Source organism: Lissotriton helveticus, chromosome 1_1, assembly GCF_964261635.1.
Source record: "Lissotriton helveticus chromosome 1_1, aLisHel1.1, whole genome shotgun sequence".
NCBI lineage: Eukaryota > Metazoa > Chordata > Amphibia > Caudata > Salamandridae > Lissotriton > Lissotriton helveticus.
In genome coordinates this window covers 1676207558-1676222979 of record NC_136057.1, presented here as the reverse complement: position 1 = coordinate 1676222979, position 15422 = coordinate 1676207558, and the positions used below count along the sequence as shown (strand labels likewise).

At 46.4% G+C, this 15422-nt stretch overlaps 1 protein-coding gene across 2 annotated transcripts in view; it reads left to right on the top strand.

Moving 5' to 3' along the window:
• LOC144830993 (solute carrier family 26 member 10-like) overlaps positions 1 to 15422 on the top strand; it is a 482105-nt gene that overhangs the window by 114464 nt on the left and 352219 nt on the right. The window lies entirely within an intron of this gene.

Sequence of the window (15422 nt, the reverse complement as noted above, 5' to 3'; positions counted from 1 at the left end):
ATATGCAAATTAGTCTGTTCCTGTCCCAGTGCATGATGGGAACAGGGCAAACCAAACTACCAAGCCAATTCTTATACTGGGAAGGAAACAAGCTTCCGGGGACCGGTTTCTGCCATTTCAGGCGTCATCGGCCCGGCTTGCTTGAATCCTGATGGTGCAATGAGCAAGCATATGTAGTTACTGATAAAGACACTAGTGAGAAAGTCATTCACTCACTAACACACACATATACACACTCATCCACCCATACAGTCCTGCACATATGCTGTCTTCAAAACACATACAAAGAGAGAGTCAGTCATTCATGCATCCATGTGCTAAGTAATACCCCCACAAAACCATACAAACACTCATACTGATACTAAGAAAAACATCTAATAACCCATATACATACACATGTAGCTACTCAGCAACCCATGCAGCCACTTATACACAAAGTGAAACACTAATACATATATTTAAATATTTAAACATTACTCACTAATATTTATTTTTCAGAAAGACACACATTCACTGGATGGTGTCATCAGTGATGTCATGAGTGATGTCACTGACCATGTCATGAGTGATGTAATATGTGACGTCATCAGCAGTGCATTGCACGCGCAAGTTATAGTGAGTCCAACTAACTATAACGTGGGAATTTCAATGGTTTTATGCGAGTAAAATTTCCAGCTAACTATAACTGGTGTAAAACCTATGGTTTTTTCAGTGAATATATATATATATATTGCAGCACATTTTCAACTTGGTGTCGTCGAAAAAACGGCAAGCACGCAGGTATCCAATTATTCCAATGTTTATTGCAAACCCCCTCACCCCTGACAGACGCGTTTCGCTATTCCAGCTTCGTCAGTGTCAGTTTGTGTCTAAAATCAATCGCCATTTTAAACCCCACCGATCACTCTTTAGTTCATCAACATAGAAGATGGTAAATGTTGCAAATACGGTGGCCATCTTTAAATATATGTGTCCACATACATTACAATTGTTTAGCCTGGCGAATAATAAAGTGCTTAAGTGCTCAATTAAAAAACTGTTGTGACATCAAACAATTAACAATTCATGTACATACTGACAATATAATTAAAAGGGGAATTCTGACCTGGTCACATATGGCATAATACTGGTGTCATGTTATTGTAATTTATTACATTCAGTGGGTGTATCCCCATATTTGTTCTTTAATTTTGTGCATATGTTCCCGGTCCGTTCCTAGTCATTCCTACTAATTTATAAAGCCCTGAATGGGCGAACAATTTATCTCATGATCCCATGAGTCGAATTGTCTACTGTGGAGCCAACGGGTATTGGGAGATTGCATTAATACTGCAGTTCTAAATCTGTTACCAGGTCATCAGGACTGATGTTACACATGATCCCATGTGCATATTCAGAGGTGGACCCACATTTCCTCATCGTTATTAAGACCCCATGGTGTCATAGTTAGAAATATATATACATATATATATATATATATATATATATATATATATATATATATATATATATATATACATATATATATATATATATATATATATATATATAATATATATATATATATATATATATATATATATTACCTACTGGCGGTCGCCAGTAGGTATATATAGTTAGGATTTTTTCTCTATGGGATTTTTGAAAATTCTATGTCTAATAACTTTGGCGTTTGTGGACGGAATTGGCTGAAATTTTCAGGAAAATGGAACATTTTGTTTCTGGGTAGGCCCTGAAAATTTGGGGGGGGGTTCGTCAAGGGGGGGCCGAGAAAAAAGGGGGGTCCCAAAACGCGTTTTTCCCATGTTAATTTCCATAGGGCGGTTGGCCTCACTTTTAGCCCGAACGGCTGAATGGATTTGCACGAAACTTGGCAAAATTGTAGGGACTGTTAGCCCGATGTGCCTTTGCTAGGTCTCAATATATGTGCTCCAGTGGATTTTGAGAAATTAACGTTCAAAAAAAGATATATATATCTGTAAGCGCGCTCCGGGCAGCGCCCCGGTTCGCGTACTTGACGCGTAACGGAACTTCGCGAAGCGAAGCTGATTGGCTCTTCGGTGTCTGTCAACATTCTAAACAGTCCGGAGCGGCCGCCATCTTGTCTCTCGGTAGGATCGAGAGACAAGAGGAGGTCAAAACAAAGGCGAAAATGACCATAAGGGGGCATAGTAGATCCTCCCTGACCCCCTAGGTTTGATGTGGAGGCTTTAAAAGGGCCCCGCGGGGCAACAAAAAAAAAAAAAATTGTTTTTTTTGCGTGGATAGCGCCCGGTTCGCGAACCGGGAAGCGGCCCGGGGAGCGTACTATGAGGAAAAAAGAATGATAGACTTTTCAAATACTGTATGTTAATTGATTGTTGGTTTTGTTGATTATTATTATTTTTTTTTTTTTTAAGCAATTATTTATTGTGTTTCAAAATTTAATAAAATGTCTAACATTTCACTGTCTGAAATGTCGTTATTTTCATTGAACATAGCTTGTAATGTTTGAGTGTGTAAAATGTCCTCATTTTCAAGGAGGACATCTACTGCTTGCACACATTGCAGTAGTTCTTGGTCCCAAGTTTCATCCATAAATTCTATATAATTTGGATCAAATATTTCTTGGTTGGTCTCTTGCAGGACAATTTCAAATGAAACTTTGTGTTCGCCTTCCATTTTGTCTGAAATTTGGATAAAAAATATATTAGTAGAGATAGGGCACTGTTGGGATTAATTTTAGATAGGCAGTTTTTAACAGTGAATTTATCTTTGGGCAGTGTATAGTATCAGAGTGGAAGTAGGAATATAAAAAAGTGTATGTGATTTAACGTAAGTAAATTCAGAATTATACAAGAAAAAACCTAACTCCATCCATAACTATAACAGAGAAGTCTATCTAAATCTATAACTACTACAGAGGGATAGTATATAACTATCAGAAAAAGTTTACCATATTAACTTATAGTGCACAATATACTTCAGTTTTTAAAATAACAACTTACTTATAGTGCACAATATACTTCAGTTTTTAAAATAACAACTTACCTTTACAAAGAAGTTGAAGTGATTAGTGAAAATCCTATTGAAATGTACACCAGGAAGTAGTAGTCAAAATGGCTGTGTTTCCTTCTCTTCCTTTATATATATTCAGGTACATAACCAATCAAATGTCAGGTAAAAAAAAAAATAGAAAATGAAAGTAACATTTTAATTGGTTGTGAATTCCAACACTTCAGATGTGTTTTGTGAAGTAATTTACCTCAGGGTATTTAGAGAGGTCTACAGGCTAAATGGCTAAATGGAATTTCAACAAAATTTGTGAAAATGGTAGGGATTGGTATGTAGTATGAGCAAATCTATATTTGGTGAAAGTGTCTCAAGGGTTTCTTCTGTAAATTACTTTCCCACCTTTTTTAATGGAGCGCTTCTCAGGGAGCGCCCCGGTACGCGAACTGGCGAGCGCCCCGGTACGCGAACCTTAAGCGTTACGGGAGTCCACCATTTTGTGTTTCGGTCGAATTAAGATACAAGATGGAGGGCACATAATGTTCAGAATGGGTAGAAGGGTACACGGTAGACGTATTTTGACCCCCTAGGTTTTCTGAGGATGGCTGAGGAGGCCCATATGTGCGAAAAAAAAACATTTTTTTTAAAAATTTCGCGCGGTTAGCTTCCGGTTCGCGTACCGGGTAGCGCTCCGGGGAGCGTACTTTGTTGAAAATTAGTAAAAAAAGTTAGAGTAAAATAATAATTGTGAGTGATCAGATGTAGGGTAGCTCTGAGAAGAGCTTTTGGGTTTATGGTACATTTAGGTACTTATAAGTAGGTACCAATGCACATTTTTAAATTCAGAATGAAAACTCTGTTCCCTTCATCTGAGAAGTGAACTCCATCTCCTCTGTAGATATCTTGCATGTAGTAACGCAAGTTATTGTTGTACACGGAGCCCATTCCATGGTCTCTCATGTAAGCTGAAACAGATTTGTTTACATGCTTCCTCGACTTCTCAATTTGTGGACAAAATTGGTTCGACCACCTCCATTTCTGTCTTTGGCATATATTTGAATATACCAAGGCAGTTTGAGGAAAAAGTGCCATTAATTGCTCAAAGGTGTCCTTTAAAAGCATTTCCAGACCTACTCCAGTCAAAGTGCCCAAATCATTACCTCCACAGTGCACAATTAACAGGTCAGGTTTTGGCAAATGCATAAAGGTTTTCACCAATGGTATCAATTGGTGACATTGTAATCCTCTGTGGCCAAACCACTTAATTTCCACATCTTGTAAATTGAGGTTAGGTAAATTTCTGTTCTCAGCATACCTCTGAGCCCAGTAGATGTAACTATGTCCAACAATCCAGACAGAAAACATGGTGAGAGAAGGTTCTGCTGCAGTCAGATGAAGTGTGGTAATGAAATGGCAGTTGAAAAAATAAGAGTTTAAAATGAAAAAAACTGTGGAGTTTCTGTGTTAATGAAGCAGTAACAGTGATTGGTGGATTTTGATTGCTGAAAACAGAAAGTTAGGGTGCATGGATGAGTTCTTTGAAAGATGTAATTTGAATGGTCAAAAAAAAATCATTTAATGAAAGATTGCACTGGATACGCAGGTGCACTGAGAGTTCAGAGTTCAATTGAAACATTGTTGTGTGAACTTGCAAACACCAGAGGTCTTCCAGGAGGTGGTTGCTATGCAAAAAAGGCAGAAAGGGCAGAGGGGGGAAGGGTTTTGATTTGAAAAAAGTGAGGGAAGAGTTTTGATTGGGTGACATGAGAGATATGTGTGAAGAATTACAGCATTTCTGTGCTTTCTATAGCTGCAGCCTCTGGAGTGCATACCCTTTGTTCTGCTGAAGACAAATTGGTGTATTTCTGAGACTGTTGTGAAACTCATAAAGTATTTGCTAAGGTGAGAAAAGATTCATTTAATTTAGATAGAGAATAGTATGGTTTAGGGAGAAAATTATGAAGAAAGTTGTGTATTTAAAATGTTGCTTTGTGTCAAGTGTTTTACAAATAGATTTTGTTTCTTTGAGTTACATAGCCATGTTAAAAGTGACCCTTAAAAAAACGCTTTCATGTGTCTTAGGGCATTGTAAGTCATGTCCCGATGAATGTAGGTATAAAATTGATTTCTATGATGTGTTTAAAATCGTTTTTTGAAAAATATTAGGTTTCTTGAAATGTACTGTTAGAGCTTCATAGGTTGCTTGGGGCATATTTATAAGGCATTTGAGTCTCTCTGATTTTATTTTTCCCATTTTAACTTAAGACCTTTCCCCGTGGAGCAAGGTCCTTGTAAATATGCCCCCATCTGTGCTTGGCAAATTTAGATTTTAATTCTTTGACTAACATAGCCATGTTAAAAGTGACCCAGAAATGCGTCATTCAAATGCATATGATGGCTGTGCGCCTCTTTTGCGCCGCTGTGGGTCACTTTTGGGTAAAAGATGCACCATGTTGCAAGATAGGTTTCAGTTCATCTCCAGTAAGATACCATCAGTTTAAAATGTATATAATTAGCAATGTGTAGGGGGCATGCAGAAGCTGAAGCTTTTGTAAGTGTCAAAGTTGTTGCATGCAGTGCTGCACTTCTGGGTACTGTTTCATATGCTGGACTACATCTGCACTATGAGATACCTAAGCAAAGGAAACACAGGTGATGTGATTGTGAAATGAGGAAAAGAAACTCCACATTTTTCAATTACATCACCTGTGTTTCCTAAGTTTACGAATGACATTGTGCAGATGAAGTTTAGCTCTGTCCACGGACACAAAAGAGGTCTGGCCTTTGTTCAAGAGTGAAGTGGACATGACTTACTTCATTGGTAGGCTTTCACATGTATTATCTCCTTTGCATTCTTCAACAAGCGTAAATTTGATCTGCAACTCTGAGTAGGCCTCACCTTAAACAAACCTCTGGAGAGGCCACACCTTATCGTCATCCTGAATTAATCATTTAAAATGTTAGGGACAGATTTATGATAGGTGTATGCCTCTTTTGCGCCACTGTGCGTCACTTTTGTGACGCAGTGGCGGTGGAAAAGATTTGCTATGAGGTGACAAAATTACAAATTGATGCATCTAGGCAGATGTGTCATGCTGTAAAAAACCCGTGCCACATGAAACCGATGCAGCAGTGATGCAAAAGATGCACCATGTTGCAAGACAGGCCTCACTTCATCTCCAACAAGATAAGAAGCTTAGGGGCAGATTTATGATGACTGGCGCATCCCCAGGGATGCGCCAGTCATCCTGCGCCACATTTACAATGCAAAAACAACAAGTGATGGACTGAATGTGGATCAATGTCACACACTCCCCCAGTCAAAAGATCTGGGCCCAAATCCATCGTTTTTTTGCACTCCACACCACCCTGGGTTAGACAATGGCGATATGCAAATCAGCTCTGACCCTGTTGCCCCATGGGAACAGTCCAGTCCGAACTACAAAAGCCATGTCCTTCCCAGAACGGAATCAAGCATCCGAGGACCGGACCGGTTTCGAGGTAACACCTCTCTTCAGCCCGGCTAGCTTGATTCCAGTGGTGTGGAGTGCCTGGGACCCACGTCTGGGCATCCCCAGCGCACTTAGGGCGGCAATTGCAAAAACAACAAGTGATGGACTGAATGTGGATCAATGTCACACACTCCCCCAGTCAAAAGATCTGGGCCCAAATCCATCGTTTTTTTGCACTCCACACCACCCTGGGTTAGACAATGGCGATATGCAAATCAGCTCTGACCCTGTTGCCCCATGGGAACAGTCCAGTCCGAACTACAAAAGCCATGTCCTTCCCAGAACGGAATCAAGCATCCGAGGACCGGACCGGTTTCGAGGTAACACCTCTCTTCAGCCCGGCTAGCTTGATTCCAGTGGTGTGGAGTGCCTGGGACCCACGTCTGGGCATCCCCAGCGCACTTAGGGCGGCAATTGCAAAAACAACAAGTGATGGACTGAATGTGGATCAATGTCACACACTCCCCCAGTCAAAAGATCTGGGCCCAAATCCATCGTTTTTTTGCACTCCACACCACCCTGGGTTAGACAATGGCGATATGCAAATCAGCTCTGACCCTGTTGCCCCATGGGAACAATCCAGTCCGAACTACAAAAGCCATGTCCTTCCCAGAACGGAATCAAGCATCCGAGGACCGGACCGGTTTCGAGGTAACACCTCTCTTCAGCCCGGCTAGCTTGATTCCAGTGGTGTGGAGTGCCTGGGACCCACGTCTGGGCATCCCCAGCGCACTTAGGGCGGCAATTGCAAAAACAACAAGTGATGGACTGAATGTGGATCAATGTCACACACTCCCCCAGTCAAAAGATCTGGGCCCAAATCCATCGTTTTTTTGCACTCCACACCACCCTGGGTTAGACAATGGCGATATGCAAATCAGCTCTGACCCTGTTGCCCCATGGGAACAGTCCAGTCCGAACTACAAAAGCCATGTCCTTCCCAGAACGGAATCAAGCATCCGAGGACCGGACCGGTTTCGAGGTAACACCTCTCTTCAGCCCGGCTAGCTTGATTCCAGTGGTGTGGAGTGCCTGGGACCCACGTCTGGGCATCCCCAGCGCACTTAGGGCGGCAATTGCAAAAACAACAAGTGATGGACTGAATGTGGATCAATGTCACACACTCCCCCAGTCAAAAGATCTGGGCCCAAATCCATCGTTTTTTTGCACTCCACACAACCCTGGGTTAGACAATGGCGATATGCAAATCAGCTCTGACCCTGTTGCCCCATGGGAACAGTCCAGTCCGAACTACAAAAGCCATGTCCTTCCCAGAACGGAATCAAGCATCCGAGGACCGGACCGGTTTCGAGGTAACACCTCTCTTCAGCCCGGCTAGCTTTATTCCAGTGGTGTGGAGTGCCTGGGACCCACGTCTGGGCATCCCCAGCGCACTTAGGGCGGCAATTGCAAAAACAACAAGTGATGGACTGAATGTGGATCAATGTCACACACTCCCCCAGTCAAAAGATCTGGGCCCAAATCCATCGTTTTTTTGCACTCCACACCACCCTGGGTTAGACAATGGCGATATGCAAATCAGCTCTGACCCTGTTGCCCCATGGGAACAGTCCAGTCCGAACTACAAAAGCCATGTCCTTCCCAGAACGGAATCAAGCATCCGAGGACCGGACCGGTTTCGAGGTAACACCTCTCTTCAGCCCGGCTAGCTTGATTCCAGTGGTGTGGAGTGCCTGGGACCCACGTCTGGGCATCCCCAGCGCACTTAGGGATTGTTGTTTTTGCAATTGCCGCCCTAAGTGCGCTGGGGATGCCCAGACGTGGGTCCCAGGCACTCCACACCACTTGGAGTCAAGCTAGCCGGGCTGAAGAGAGGTGTTACCTCGAAACCGGTCCGGTCCTCGGATGCTTGATTCCGTTCTGGGAAGGACATGGCTTTTGTAGTTCGGACTGGACTGTTCCCATGGGGCAACAGGGTCAGAGCTGATTTGCATATCGCCATTGTCTAACCCAGGGTGGTGTGGAGTGCAAAAAAACGATGGATTTGGGCCCAGATCTTTTGACTGGGGGAGTGTGTGACATTGATCCACATTCAGTCCATCACTTGTTGTTTTTGCAATTGCCGCCCTAAGTGCGCTGGGGATGCCCAGACGTGGGTCCCAGGCACTCCACACCACTTGGAGTCAAGCTAGCCGGGCTGAAGAGAGGTGTTACCTCGAAACCGGTCCGGTCCTCGGATGCTTGATTCCGTTCTGGGAAGGACATGGCTTTTGTAGTTCGGACTGGACTGTTCCCATGGGGCAACAGGGTCAGAGCTGATTTGCATATCGCCATTGTCTAACCCAGGGTGGTGTGGAGTGCAAAAAAACGATGGATTTGGGCCCAGATCTTTTGACTGGGGGAGTGTGTGACATTGATCCACATTCAGTCCATCACTTGTTGTTTTTGCAATTGCCGCCCTAAGTGCGCTGGGGATGCCCAGACGTGGGTCCCAGGCACTCCACACCACTTGGAGTCAAGCTAGCCGGGCTGAAGAGAGGTGTTACCTCGAAACCGGTCCGGTCCTCGGATGCTTGATTCCGTTCTGGGAAGGACATGGCTTTTGTAGTTCGGACTGGACTGTTCCCATGGGGCAACAGGGTCAGAGCTGATTTGCATATCGCCATTGTCTAACCCAGGGTGGTGTGGAGTGCAAAAAAACGATGGATTTGGGCCCAGATCTTTTGACTGGGGGAGTGTGTGACATTGATCCACATTCAGTCCATCACTTGTTGTTTTTGCAATTGCCGCCCTAAGTGCGCTGGGGATGCCCAGACGTGGGTCCCAGGCACTCCACACCACTTGGAGTCAAGCTAGCCGGGCTGAAGAGAGGTGTTACCTCGAAACCGGTCCGGTCCTCGGATGCTTGATTCCGTTCTGGGAAGGACATGGCTTTTGTAGTTCGGACTGGACTGTTCCCATGGGGCAACAGGGTCAGAGCTGATTTGCATATCGCCATTGTCTAACCCAGGGTGGTGTGGAGTGCAAAAAAACGATGGATTTGGGCCCAGATCTTTTGACTGGGGGAGTGTGTGACATTGATCCACATTCAGTCCATCACTTGTTGTTTTTGCAATTGCCGCCCTAAGTGCGCTGGGGATGCCCAGACGTGGGTCCCAGGCACTCCACACCACTTGGAGTCAAGCTAGCCGGGCTGAAGAGAGGTGTTACCTCGAAACCGGTCCGGTCCTCGGATGCTTGATTCCGTTCTGGGAAGGACATGGCTTTTGTAGTTCGGACTGGACTGTTCCCATGGGGCAACAGGGTCAGAGCTGATTTGCATATCGCCATTGTCTAACCCAGGGTGGTGTGGAGTGCAAAAAAACGATGGATTTGGGCCCAGATCTTTTGACTGGGGGAGTGTGTGACATTGATCCACATTCAGTCCATCACTTGTTGTTTTTGCAATTGCCGCCCTAAGTGCGCTGGGGATGCCCAGACGTGGGTCCCAGGCACTCCACACCACTTGGAGTCAAGCTAGCCGGGCTGAAGAGAGGTGTTACCTCGAAACCGGTCCGGTCCTCGGATGCTTGATTCCGTTCTGGGAAGGACATGGCTTTTGTAGTTCGGACTGGACTGTTCCCATGGGGCAACAGGGTCAGAGCTGATTTGCATATCGCCATTGTCTAACCCAGGGTGGTGTGGAGTGCAAAAAAACGATGGATTTGGGCCCAGATCTTTTGACTGGGGGAGTGTGTGACATTGATCCACATTCAGTCCATCACTTGTTGTTTTTGCAATTGCCGCCCTAAGTGCGCTGGGGATGCCCAGACGTGGGTCCCAGGCACTCCACACCACTTGGAGTCAAGCTAGCCGGGCTGAAGAGAGGTGTTACCTCGAAACCGGTCCGGTCCTCGGATGCTTGATTCCGTTCTGGGAAGGACATGGCTTTTGTAGTTCGGACTGGACTGTTCCCATGGGGCAACAGGGTCAGAGCTGATTTGCATATCGCCATTGTCTAACCCAGGGTGGTGTGGAGTGCAAAAAAACGATGGATTTGGGCCCAGATCTTTTGACTGGGGGAGTGTGTGACATTGATCCACATTCAGTCCATCACTTGTTGTTTTTGCAATTGCCGCCCTAAGTGCGCTGGGGATGCCCAGACGTGGGTCCCAGGCACTCCACACCACTTGGAGTCAAGCTAGCCGGGCTGAAGAGAGGTGTTACCTCGAATCCGGTCCTCGGATGCTTGATTCCGTTCTGGGAAGGACATGGCTTTTGTAGTTCGGACTGGACTGTTCCCATGGGGCAACAGGGTCAGAGCTGATTTGCATATCGCCATTGTCTAACCCAGGGTGGTGTGGAGTGCAAAAAAACGATGGATTTGGGCCCAGATCTTTTGACTGGGGGAGTGTGTGACATTGATCCACATTCAGTCCATCACTTGTTGTTTTTGCAATTGCCGCCCTAAGTGCGCTGGGGATGCCCAGACGTGGGTCCCAGGCACTCCACACCACTTGGAGTCAAGCTAGCCGGGCTGAAGAGAGGTGTTACCTCGAAACCGGTCCGGTGCTCGGATGCTTGATTCCGTTCTGGGAAGGACATGGCTTTTGTAGTTCGGACTGGACTGTTCCCATGGGGCAACAGGGTCAGAGCTGATTTGCATATTGCCATTGTCTAACCCAGGGTGGTGTGGAGTGCAAAAAAACGATGGATTTGGGCCCAGATCTTTTGACTGGGGGAGTGTGTGACATTGATCCACATTCAGTCCATCACTTGTTGTTTTTGCAATTGCCGCCCTAAGTGCGCTGGGGATGCCCAGACGTGGGTCCCAGGCACTCCACACCACTTGGAGTCAAGCTAGCCGGGCTGAAGAGAGGTGTTACCTCGAAACCGGTCCGGTCCTCGGATGCTTGATTCCGTTCTGGGAAGGACATGGCTTTTGTAGTTCGGACTGGACTGTTCCCATGGGGCAACAGGGTCAGAGCTGATTTGCATATCGCCATTGTCTAACCCAGGGTGGTGTGGAGTGCAAAAAAACGATGGATTTGGGCCCAGATCTTTTGACTGGGGGAGTGTGTGACATTGATCCACATTCAGTCCATCACTTGTTGTTTTTGCAATTGCCGCCCTAAGTGCGCTGGGGATGCCCAGACGTGGGTCCCAGGCACTCCACACCACTTGGAGTCAAGCTAGCCGGGCTGAAGAGAGGTGTTACCTCGAAACCGGTCCGGTCCTCGGATGCTTGATTCCGTTCTGGGAAGGACATGGCTTTTGTAGTTCGGACTGGACTGTTCCCATGGGGCAACAGGGTCAGAGCTGATTTGCATATCGCCATTGTCTAACCCAGGGTGGTGTGGAGTGCAAAAAAACGATGGATTTGGGCCCAGATCTTTTGACTGGGGGAGTGTGTGACATTGATCCACATTCAGTCCATCACTTGTTGTTTTTGCAATTGCCGCCCTAAGTGCGCTGGGGATGCCCAGACGTGGGTCCCAGGCACTCCACACCACTTGGAGTCAAGCTAGCCGGGCTGAAGAGAGGTGTTACCTCGAAACCGGTCCGGTCCTCGGATGCTTGATTCCGTTCTGGGAAGGACATGGCTTTTGTAGTTCGGACTGGACTGTTCCCATGGGGCAACAGGGTCAGAGCTGATTTGCATATCGCCATTGTCTAACCCAGGGTGGTGTGGAGTGCAAAAAAACGATGGATTTGGGCCCAGATCTTTTGACTGGGGGAGTGTGTGACATTGATCCACATTCAGTCCATCACTTGTTGTTTTTGCAATTGCCGCCCTAAGTGCGCTGGGGATGCCCAGACGTGGGTCCCAGGCACTCCACACCACTTGGAGTCAAGCTAGCCGGGCTGAAGAGAGGTGTTACCTCGAAACCGGTCCGGTCCTCGGATGCTTGATTCCGTTCTGGGAAGGACATGGCTTTTGTAGTTCGGACTGGACTGTTCCCATGGGGCAACAGGGTCAGAGCTGATTTGCATATCGCCATTGTCTAACCCAGGGTGGTGTGGAGTGCAAAAAAACGATGGATTTGGGCCCAGATCTTTTGACTGGGGGAGTGTGTGACATTGATCCACATTCAGTCCATCACTTGTTGTTTTTGCAATTGCCGCCCTAAGTGCGCTGGGGATGCCCAGACGTGGGTCCCAGGCACTCCACACCACTTGGAGTCAAGCTAGCCGGGCTGAAGAGAGGTGTTACCTCGAAACCGGTCCGGTGCTCGGATGCTTGATTCCGTTCTGGGAAGGACATGGCTTTTGTAGTTCGGACTGGACTGTTCCCATGGGGCAACAGGGTCAGAGCTGATTTGCATATTGCCATTGTCTAACCCAGGGTGGTGTGGAGTGCAAAAAAACGATGGATTTGGGCCCAGATCTTTTGACTGGGGGAGTGTGTGACATTGATCCACATTCAGTCCATCACTTGTTGTTTTTGCAATTGCCGCCCTAAGTGCGCTGGGGATGCCCAGACGTGGGTCCCAGGCACTCCACACCACTTGGAGTCAAGCTAGCCGGGCTGAAGAGAGGTGTTACCTCGAAACCGGTCCGGTCCTCGGATGCTTGATTCCGTTCTGGGAAGGACATGGCTTTTGTAGTTCGGACTGGACTGTTCCCATGGGGCAACAGGGTCAGAGCTGATTTGCATATCGCCATTGTCTAACCCAGGGTGGTGTGGAGTGCAAAAAAACGATGGATTTGGGCCCAGATCTTTTGACTGGGGGAGTGTGTGACATTGATCCACATTCAGTCCATCACTTGTTGTTTTTGCAATTGCCGCCCTAAGTGCGCTGGGGATGCCCAGACGTGGGTCCCAGGCACTCCACACCACTTGGAGTCAAGCTAGCCGGGCTGAAGAGAGGTGTTACCTCGAAACCGGTCCGGTCCTCGGATGCTTGATTCCGTTCTGGGAAGGACATGGCTTTTGTAGTTCGGACTGGACTGTTCCCATGGGGCAACAGGGTCAGAGCTGATTTGCATATCGCCATTGTCTAACCCAGGGTGGTGTGGAGTGCAAAAAAACGATGGATTTGGGCCCAGATCTTTTGACTGGGGGAGTGTGTGACATTGATCCACATTCAGTCCATCACTTGTTGTTTTTGCAATTGCCGCCCTAAGTGCGCTGGGGATGCCCAGACGTGGGTCCCAGGCACTCCACACCACTTGGAGTCAAGCTAGCCGGGCTGAAGAGAGGTGTTACCTCGAAACCGGTCCGGTCCTCGGATGCTTGATTCCGTTCTGGGAAGGACATGGCTTTTGTAGTTCGGACTGGACTGTTCCCATGGGGCAACAGGGTCAGAGCTGATTTGCATATCGCCATTGTCTAACCCAGGGTGGTGTGGAGTGCAAAAAAACGATGGATTTGGGCCCAGATCTTTTGACTGGGGGAGTGTGTGACATTGATCCACATTCAGTCCATCACTTGTTGTTTCCACATTTACAATGCGGCGCACCATGGGGCAAAAACGGCACAGATGTGTGACGCATCTGTGCCGTAAAGGTGGTGCATTGCTGGAGCTGCATCACAAGCGCGACGCAGCTCCAGCAAGGCTCAGGGGTGCCCCATCTCCACAATGCTGCGTCAAGACCTATGCCTGCTTCAAGCAGGCGCAGGGTTTTGACGCAGCATTGTCCTAAAAGTGACTGAGTGAAATCTCATAGATTTCACTGAGCCACTTTTAGGAGGCGTTCCTGCGCAGGAACGCCCCCCCCTGTGCAGGAACGCCTCCTTATGGCGCAGGGTTTTACAACGTGACGCATCTCCTAGATGTGTCACGTTGTAAATAGGGCGCATTGTTTGCGCCGCCGTTGCGTCAAATAAAGTGACGCACCGGCGGCGCATGGGCCTTCATAAATCTGCCCCTGAGTCTTCTGTAAATGTCAAAATTGTTGTATACACTGCTCAACTTCTGTGTACTCTTTGATATGCTACACTCCATCTGCACTATGAGATACCTAAGCAAAGGAAACACAGGTGATGTGATTGTGAAATGAGGAAAAGAAACTCCACATTTTTCAATTACATCACCTGTGTTTCCTAAGTTTACGAATGACATTGTGCAGATGAAGTTTAGGTCTGTCCACAGAGACAAAAGAGGTCTGGCCTTTGTTCAAGAGTGAAGTGGACATGACTTACTTCATTGGTAGGCTTTCACATGTATTATCTCCTTTGTATTCTTCAACAAGCATAAATTTGATCTGCAATCCTGAGTAGGCCTCACCTTAAACAAACCTCTGGATAGGCCACACCTTATCGTCATCCTGAATTAATCATTTAAAATGTTAGGGACAGCTTTATGATAGGTGTATGCCTGTTTTGCGCCACTGTGCGTCACTTTTGAGACGCAGTGGCGGTGCAAAAGATTTGCTATGTGGCGACATATTTAAAAATTGATGCATCTAGGAAGATGTGTCATGCTGTAAAGTCCCGTGCCACATGAAACCGATGCAGCAGTGATGGAAAAGATGCACCATGTTGCAAGACAGGCCTCATTTCATCTCCAACAAGATAAGAAGCTGAATCTTCTGTAAATGTCAAAATTGTTGTATACACTGCTCAACTTCTGTGTACTCTTTCATATGCTAGAGTCCATCTGCACTATGAGATACCTAAGCAAAGGAAACACAGGTGATGTGATTGTGAAATGAGGAAAAGAAACTCCACATTTTTCAATTACATTACCTGTGTTTGCTAAGTTTACGAATGACATTGTGCAGATGAGGTTTAGGTCTGTCCACGGACACAGAAGAGGTCTGGCCTTTGTTCAAGAGTGAAGTGGACATGACTTACTTCATTGGTAGGTCTTCACATGTATTATCTCCTCTATAGTCTTCAACAAGCGTAAATTTAATCTGCAACCCTGAGTAGGCCTCACCTTAAACAAACCTCTGGATAGGCCACACCTTATCGTTATCCTGAATCAATCATTTAACATGTTAGGGACAGATTTATGATAGGCGTGTGCCTCT